General features: G+C 47.2%; 1 long non-coding RNA gene across 1 annotated transcript; it reads left to right on the top strand.

Annotated features, from left to right (window-relative positions):
• Positions 1-5,946: 5,946 nt before the first annotated feature.
• Positions 5,947-7,120, top strand: LOC140733983 (uncharacterized). Its single transcript, XR_012100448.1, has 3 exons — positions 5,947-6,034; positions 6,171-6,329; positions 6,491-7,120. It is a non-coding gene; the product is annotated as an uncharacterized lncRNA (long non-coding RNA).
• Positions 7,121-9,338: the final 2,218 nt, after the last annotated feature.

Genomic DNA, 9,338 nt, shown 5'->3' with positions numbered 1-9,338 from the left:
TGATGACAAAATATATCCACTGACGTCACAATCTGTTCTCTAACTGGGATCACTTTATGCAGTTTACCTGCTCTGCTTCCTGTACTTGTCCTTGAACAGGCCCCTCTGCTCAATATGTTGTTCTGAACAAATTGACCTGGTCATTTCATGCCTTACTACATCAATCCCTCTGCCTACACAACATCCACATCCCTCCATTCTCCTCACATTCACATGGTATCTAATAGCCTCTATTGCATCTGCCTCCACCACCACCGCCCCAGCATTCAGTCCAGACACCCACCACGAAGGGTATGAAAAACAAAACTGGCAATGCTCATCTCCTTTAAACATTCTGAGTCAGGTTTTTAACGTTATTGTCTTTCCTAAATGTTTTAACAGCAGCTGTGCAGAGACAAGATGCAAAATTACACTAAATTACAAAATACATAAATAGTGCAAGAAGTACCAATGAGGTGGTGTTCCCCCTTTCTCCTGAAGTCCATGCCCTCTGCTGTTAGAAATTTCCTCCTTAGAGAAAAAATTACCAGCTCTCCATTCTGTCTATGTCTCTCTTGTTCCTGTAAACGTCTGTCAGACCTCCCTCAGCCTCAGCTGCTCCAGAGAAACTAGATCCAGTCTGTTTATCCGAGCAGCATCCTGTTAAGCTTTGTCTACTCACCTCTCATCCTCCATCGCTCCAAGGGGAAAAGGCTAAGTTCACTCAATCGATTCTCATAAGGCATACTCTCCAATCCAGGAGCAACATCCTTGTAAATCTTGACTGCACTCTCTCTATAGTATCCACATCCTTCCTGTAGTAAAGTGCCCAGAACTGAACACAGTACTCCAAGTGAGGTCTAACTAAGGCCTTCAATATTACCTCACAGCTCTTGAACTCAATCCCACGGTTGATGAATGCCATCAGACCAGACGCCTTCTTAACAACACTGACAACCTGCACAGCAGCTTTGAGTGTCGTATGGACACAGATCCCAAGATCTCTCTGATCCTCCACACTGCCCAAGAGTCTCACGATTAATATTATATTCTTTGTTCAAAATTGACCTGTCGAAATGAACCACTTCACTCATATTTGGGTTAAACTCCCTCTGCCACTTCACAGCCCAGTTCTGCATCCAATCTATCTCCCGCTGAAATCTCTGACAACCCTCCAGACTCTCCACAACACACCCCACTTTCCTGCCACTTCTCAACCCAGTTCTGCATCCTATCTATTTCCCGCTGTAATCTCTGACAACCCTCCAGACTCTCCACAACACCCCCAATTTATGTGTCATCAGCAAGTCCTTCTGGGAGTTGTAGTCATGTGGCCTCCCTCCCCGCTCGCTCCCTGCAAATACATTTGTCCTCAGCCATCACAGACATTGCTGGAACGGACTCACCGATGTATCGAAGGGGAACCACGCCTGTCTTTGTGGGCGCCGAGGTCGGCGATCACCAACAGCACCAACTCGCTGAACTCTGCCATAGTGATGGAGTGGAAGAGGAGGGACAGATTTCCATCAGCCTTTCGTAACTCAGACCCAACACTGACCGCTGCTGTTATTGGCTGATGTGCCTGTTGGTCAAATGAGAAATCATACATTGATTTGTTAATGTGAACGTCAGTCAGCCTTCCGATTTTTCTGAGCTTGAGCAAACACGAGGAAATCTGCAGATGCTGGAAATTCAAGCAACATGCATAAAATGCTGGTGGAACACAGAAGGCCAGGCAGCATCTATAAGAAGAAGAAGCACTGTCGACGTTTCCATGACGAAGGGTCTCAGCCCGAAAGGTCGACAGTGCTTCTCCTTATAGATGCTACCTGGCCTGCTGTGTTCCACCAGCATTTTGTTTATGTGCTTGAGTTTGGTAGGAAGTTAAAAAGCAGGACCTGGAGGGTGGTAATCTCAGGATTGCTACCTGTGCCATGTGCCAGTGAGGGTAAGAATAGGATGCTCTGGACGATGAACACGTGGCTGAGGAACTGGTGTAGGGGGCAGGGTTTCAGATTTCAGGATCATTGGGACCTCTTCTGGGGCAGGTGGGACCTGTACAAGAGGGACGGGTTACACCTGAACTACAGGGGGACCAATATCCTTGCAGGGAGTTTTTCAGTGCTATTGGGAATGGTTTAAACTGCAAACCCCATTTCCAGAAAAGTTGGGATATTTTCCAAAATGCAATAAAAACAAAAATCTGTGATATGTTAATTCACGTGAACCCTTATTTAACTGACAAAAGTACAAAGAAAAGATTTTCAATAGATTTACTGACCAACTTAATTGTATTTTGTAAATATACACAAATTTAGAATTTGATGGCTGCAACACGCTCAACAAAAGTTGGGACAGAGTTAAAATAAGATTGAAAAATGCACAGAATATTCAAGTAACACCAGTTTGGAAGACTCCACATTAAGCAGGCTAATTGGTAGCAGGTGAGGTATCATGACTGGGTATAAAAGTAGCGTCCATCAAAGGCTCAGTCTTTGCAGCAAGGATAGGTCATCTCCTTTGTGCCAAAATTCGTGAGAGAATTGTTAGTCAGTTCAAAAGGAACATTTCCCAACGCAAGATTGCAGAGAATTTAGGTCTTTCAACATCTACAGTACATAATATTGTGAAAAGATTCAGAGAATTCAGAGACATCTCAGTGCGTAAAGGGCAAGGTCGGAAACCACTGTTGAATGTGCGTGATCTTCGAGCCCTCAGGCGGCACTGCCTAAGAAACCGTCATGCTACTGTGACAATTATAGCCACCTGGGCTCAGGAGTACTTCGGAAAACCATTGTCACTTAACACAGTCTATCACTGCATCCAGAAATGCAACTTGTAACTGTATTACGCAAGGAGGAAGCCATACATCAACTCTATGCAGAAACGTCGGCGAGTTCTCTGGGGCCGAGCTCATCTCAGTTGGACCAAAAGACTTTGGAACTGTGTGCTGTCGTCAGATGAGTCCACGTTTCAGCTAGTTTTCGGAAAAAACGGGCATCGAGTTCTCCGTGCCAAAGATGAAAACTACCATCCTGATTGTTATCAGCGAAAGGTGCAAAAGCCAGCATCTGTGATGGTATGGGGGTGCATCAGTGCCCACGGCATGGGTGAGTTGCATATATGTGAAGGTACCGTTGACTCTGAGGCATATATTAGGATTTTACAGAGACATATGTTGCCATCAAGGCGACATCTCTTCCCGGGACGTCCATGCTTATTTCAGCAGGACAATACCAGACCACATTCTGCACGGGTTACAACAGCGTGGCTTTGTAGGCACAGAATGTGTGTGCTTGACTGGCCTGCTGCCAGTCCAGATCTATCTCCTATTGAAAATGTATGGCGCATCATGAAGAGAAGAATCAGACAAGAATCAGTCTCCGGACCACGGACTGTTGAGCAGCTGAAGTCTTATATCAAGCAAGAGTGGACAAAATTTCCAATTGCAAATCTACTACAATTAGTATCCTCAGTTCCAAAATGATTAAAAAGTGTTATTAAAAGGAAAGGTGATGTAACACAATGGTAAACATGCCTCTATCACAACTTTTGTTGAGTGTGTTGCAGCCATCAAAATCTAAATTTGTGTATATTTACAAAATACAATTAAGTTGGTCAGTAAAACTATTGAAAATCGTTTCTTTCAACTTTTCAGTTAAATAAAGGTTCACGTGAATTAACATATCACAGATTTTTGTTTTTATTGCATTTTGGAAAATATCCCAACTTTTCTGGAAATGGGGTTTGTAGATTTGCAGGGGAATGGGAACCAGAGTGCCAGAGATGTTAAAGTTTCATGCAAACTCTCAAATAGACGGGTTGTGTGTGGTGGTAATAATCTTCTGAGGTGTGTCTATTTCAATGCGAGGAGTATTGTGGGGAAGGCTGACGAGCTGAGGGCGTGGATTGACATGTGGAATTATGACATTGTAGCCATTAGTGAAACTTGGCTACAGGAGGGGCAGGACTGGCAGCTCAATGCTCCAGGGTTCCGATGTTTCAGACGTTATAGTGGCAGAGGGATGAAGGGTGGGAGAGGGGGTGGCATTGCTAGTCAGGGAAAATATTACAGCAGTGCTCAGGCAGGACAGATTAGAGGGCCTTCCCAATTCCTGTCCGGGTTCCTGATGGAGATTTTGGAGAGGGGATTCTGCCCGGTGTGTAGTGTACACATTCCCACACCTCACCATCCAACAGTTTGTAGTGGCACTCACAGGATTCCTGATTTCACATACCAGTGATAAACTGAAATTCCCCACTAAAGCTCGGAACACAACAGATGGGCAATTTGAGGTATATCTCCGTTTTGTTGCTGGTCTCTCCTCCCCAGTGACAGCTCGGGGCCTGAATGAGTTTCTGGGTCCATTTCCTCATCAAACAACCTGCCAGGTGATTGATTGGGTGAAGGAGGAGATTAAACACCAGAGTGGAAACACAGGGAGTGGAAATGATACAAGGAGCCTCCTGAACACATTGCACTACGTGTTTGAGAATCGCGGACTGGCCAAGGCCACACTGGGATCTGTGGAAACACTTTCATTCCGTGGATTGACACTGACCCCGATTGACTGTGCAGTCCTGTCTCATGTCATTGGCCTCTGTGATACAATAAAACAGCTTGACCTGTGGAACTGCCGTATTCAGTATGAAGGAATCCAGCGGTTGGGACCCGGGCTGCACAAGTGCCAGGAGTTGGGGTAACGTGATTTATCTCTCAGTCTGAACAGTGAAACTGTTCCATTGTGTTGTTTCAATGTGAAGGGATTTGGGTAAAACTGTAGTAAATCAGATAGTGAAGAATTATGACAAATGACCGGGGTTAGGTCAGTAATTCCCCAGGGATGGAAGGGTTCTCTGTGAAGGGATTTTGGACTCTTCATCAGATCAGTGAACAGCAGCCATTGGTTTAATGGGGGCAAATCAGAGGAGCGGACTTTTCTCACTGCCTGTGACAACAGACTTCTCAATGTTACTGACACCCAGAAGGACACTGACTGCAGCAGATGTGTCAGAGCGTCACAGCCACTTCCCGACCAGGGACAGGAGAGGGTCAGAGGACTGTCTCAGTGAGAGGGAGAGAAATACCTCAGTGAGATTGTCCTCCCCCTGCCTTTCCCGGGTGTGACTATTGCCTGCACTCCACCGAAGTGAGTCTGCTTTCCCAGCCGCCATTTGGGCTTCCCCTTCTCCCATTGTGGGCCTCAGCTCAGGCCAGCTGAGATCAACTTCAGTATTTTCTCCTCTTTTAGGATCTACTGTCTCATTGCTATCCTCCTGTGGGATGTCTTCTTCACATCCCCCTTCCTACTGTTGGATCTCCCTTCTCCATCCCCCTTCTTCCTGTGGGATCTCCCTTCTCCATCCCCCTTCCTCCTGTTGGATCTCTTGTTCACAACCCCCTCTGTCCTTTTGGATCTCCCTTTCCATCCCCCTTTCCTCTGGGATCTATTATTTCCATCCCCCTTCCTCCTGCAAGGATCTCTCTTCCCCATTCCCCCTTTCCCCTGTCAGGATCTCTCTTGCCCGTTCCCCATTTCCCCCTGTCAGGATCACTCTTCCCCATTCCCCCTTTCTTCCTGAAAGGATCTCGCTTCCCCATTCCCCCTTTCTTCCTGAAAGGATCTCGCTTCCCCATTCCCCCTTTCTTCCTGAAAGGATCTCTCTTCCCCAACCCTTCTGCCTGTCGGATCTTTATTGTTCATCACCCTTCCTGCTGTAGGATCTCTCTACCCCATCCCCTTCCTCCTGTCGGATTGATCATCCTATTGATGTTTACAGGGTCACACTGAGAGATTAAATTACTGACATTCCTGAAGATGGGCAGAGAGGGACTTTGACAGTGATGGAAATCCAATTATTTATTTACTGAAGGGTTTAATGTTTCCAAAAATATCTGAGTGAGAGAAACTCGGTCAGACCCACTGTTTGAATCACTTTGTTCATCAGCTTGTCTATTTGTACTTAGACACGGGACGAATAACCTGGGAGATTTAGGTGTGAAACTGGTGTCTGCGGCTCTGAGGAACCCAGAGTGTAAAATACAAACTCTGTGGTAAGTATTATGCTTAGAGTCACTGGGTGTCTGACACTGAACATTTATGTGATCAGTAATTGTGTTACTGATAAACACGGGATTTGCACCATCTCCTGTCTCTCTGTGTCCTTCACCCTCACTCTCTCACCTCCAGGCTGAACGATGTCGGTCTCACAGATTCTGGTGTTGAGGATCTTGTCCCCGCTCTCAGTATACTGACGGAGCAAGACGTGACAGTAAACTTGCTCACAAACAGATCTGTCCCCGCTCTCCAGCACCTCATTCTGTTCCTCCCAAGTCTGCAGCGGATCCGGTGAGGGTTTGTGTTGATGTTCAATGTGATAAAATATCAGCGGATCGACGGGTTTTCTGGTGATATTTGTCTGTGAATGTTGAAATGTTAACCCCAGTCCCCTGTTGCTGGCACTGTTGTGTAATCTGCCTCTTCCCTCTTTATTCTTCCATGTGTTTCAGGCTGAGGGACAATGAATTCTTTTGGACCGGTGAGAAGGAACTTAGGTCTCTGCAGGAACCCAGACCCGGACTGACAGTATTCCTGTGAACATCTGAATGTGTGAATATCCCCACTCACAGGATGGGTCGTTTTAACGATTTTCCGCCCTTCCATTCAACGGCCGCGCTCCAGGTTTAATTCTGAACAGTTTTCATGGGACACCGGCTGCAGCTGAGCACCCTCTGACGCCAGTTATGGTTCGGCAGATACGTAATTCCACCACGTAATTACACAGACAGGAAGAGTCCGTGGTCTGGCTCAGTCTGGGACACCGGTGTCCTGAGGCGAGACTATTCCGACAGAGAATCTTCTGGCTCACTTTGCTGAGGACGGTGCGTTCTGCAGTCTGATCGATATAATGGTGTAAAATTGCCAAATTCCTTGGTAGTGACCCTGGATCTGCTGCGATATTGGACACGGCCCTGAAGTGTGATTTTATAATCATTGGTTTCCCTGATGCAGAGTGAAGGTGAGAAACGGGACATTATTCAAACTGTCTCTTGTTGTCAACGGTCAGTTAATTGTGTGTGACTGTGAGTGAATCGGAAGTTACCATTATTTAATTTACAGTTGTCAAGATGAAATAAATAAAACTCTGTGAATTGCTATCTTGGTGTCAGGCATGACTCTTTGAGGGGAAACAGTGACCTGAGGTTACTGCTGTCCCCACCACCCAGTGCACTGTAACATTGACCCAGAGCTCCTCACACGGGCATAATAGCGTCTCACCTCCAGGCTGGGGGAGGTGGGTTTCACAGAACTCTAGTTACATGCATGTCATACCCCACGTCCACGCCCACCCAGTGCACTTCTTGCTCCTCATGTCCCCTTGCACCCTCGCGTGCTCTCCTTGCCCTCACCCTCGCGCGCTCTCCTTGCCCTCACTCTCGCGCACTCTCCTTACCCTCGCGTTCTCCTTGCCCTCGCCCTTGCGCGCTCTCCTCACCCTCGCAGCCTCGCGCACTCTCCTCGCCCTTGCCCTCGCACGCTCTCCTTACCCTCACCCTCACGCGCTCTGCTCGCCCTCGGACCCTCGCGCGCTCTCTTCGCCCTCGCACCCTCACGCGCTATCCTTGCCCTCCCCAGACAGAATTAAATGTGACAAAAGAGATTAAATGTTCAGATAAAACAAGTGATGTGTGTCTGAGTAGAAAAGAGATGGGGAATGGAACACCGGTGTTAAACACAGGGTGAAGTTCCATCTGCACCGTTACATCACATTCGTCTGGAGACACAGATTGGAAGTCTCTCCACATCATTCAATATCAGCCTCCCGAGCCCAGACACAGAGACATGGTCTTGGAGTGAAATATATCAGCTAAGTACTCGAGTTGAAGAAGTTTGCAGAGGAGACTCCAAGCAGTCAACTTGGAACTGGAGTCGAAAAAAACAGTCCCTCACTCCCCCCCACACACACACGAAATGAATCTTTGTAGTGGAGGTTACCAAGACGGAGAGAAGGAGAGGATTGTAGTTGTTGAGCAGACGAGGAGGGGTGTAGAGGAGTAGGAGGATAGCGGCAACAGAGAGCGGCGTAGGAGAGTATGTGGTACGGAGACGGGGAGGAACGCAGGGGTAGGAGTGGACACGGAAATGGGGAGGAAGGGGACTGGCACATCCGCCTCCACAGCCCCTTGGAAACCCTTTAATATCCAGAGTACTGTCCTCCAATCGCCAATATTCCCTCTAAAATTCCCTGCAATGGTTCGTCTAAACACCCCTGAATCCCCCCCTAAAATCTCCAGCACTGCATTTTCTAAACTGTCTCTCAACCACTCTGATACACCACGCCCTTGGTCCTATCAACCGTAAATCATCACCCCCCCCCCCCCCCGCTCCACTCACTCCTACTACAAGACCTCGATATTGTGCATCTTCTGCTGGTTGGCTGACATATTGCGCTACCAATTTCCGCCTTCCATCCCACCGCCCTCTCCCTCTGTCATTCAGTGAGTCACTCCTCTTGCCGTCCTATCAATCCTGACACCCTCCCCTTCCTGTCCACTTGACCTCCCTCCCATCATCCATCTCATTTGGTGATGAATATTCTCCAAAGGGAACTGTCGCTTCCGCACACACCACTTCCCCCTGCCATTGAGTCAGTCACTCCTCTTCCCCTCTGTTGCGACACTTAATTCTGTGTCTGATCAGCCCCGTCCTCTGCCCCTATTCTCCTTGTCCAATACCTACTTAAATTGTAGACGTCCATATTATAATGGCCAGAGGCAAATTTGGGAAAGACCTGTCACATCCAACACTTCCTCCATTGTTCAGTAAATCACTCTCCTAATCTCACCATCTTGTCCCTCCCATCCCTGCCCCATAATCCCGCTTTCCATCCCGTCGCTTCACTCCTTGCCTTATCCATGTCAGGCGCTATTTTATTACAGGAACTCGCAAAACCAATGTCCCCTTTCCTCACTATTAAGTTACTACGCCAAGTTCTTCATCCCACCACTCCTCTCCTTCCCGAAAACGATTATACACACACACACACACACAAAGTGACTGAAATTTTACTATTGATGCAATTAATACTCAAGTCTATATGAAACACACCTTTTGTAGTTACACATTACAATACCGTTGATATTAAGAAAAATATCTCTAGATTCCCCCGATTATATCGGTGGACATCCCATGTTCCTTCACCAGCCATTTTCTTCATGTCAGTGGCCATTTTAAATGATTCACACAATATGCTGTCGGAACTCGGCTGGCTAGGCAGCATCTATGGAAAAGAGTAAATAGTCGATGATTCGGACCGCGGCCCTCCATCCTGATCAGTATATTTTAGATCGGTATATT

The sequence above is a fragment of the Hemitrygon akajei genome, chromosome 1 (assembly GCF_048418815.1).
Source record: "Hemitrygon akajei chromosome 1, sHemAka1.3, whole genome shotgun sequence".
NCBI lineage: Eukaryota > Metazoa > Chordata > Chondrichthyes > Myliobatiformes > Dasyatidae > Hemitrygon > Hemitrygon akajei.
The sequence above is the reverse complement of the archived record's forward strand: the minus strand, read 5'-3'. Positions and strand labels throughout refer to the sequence as shown.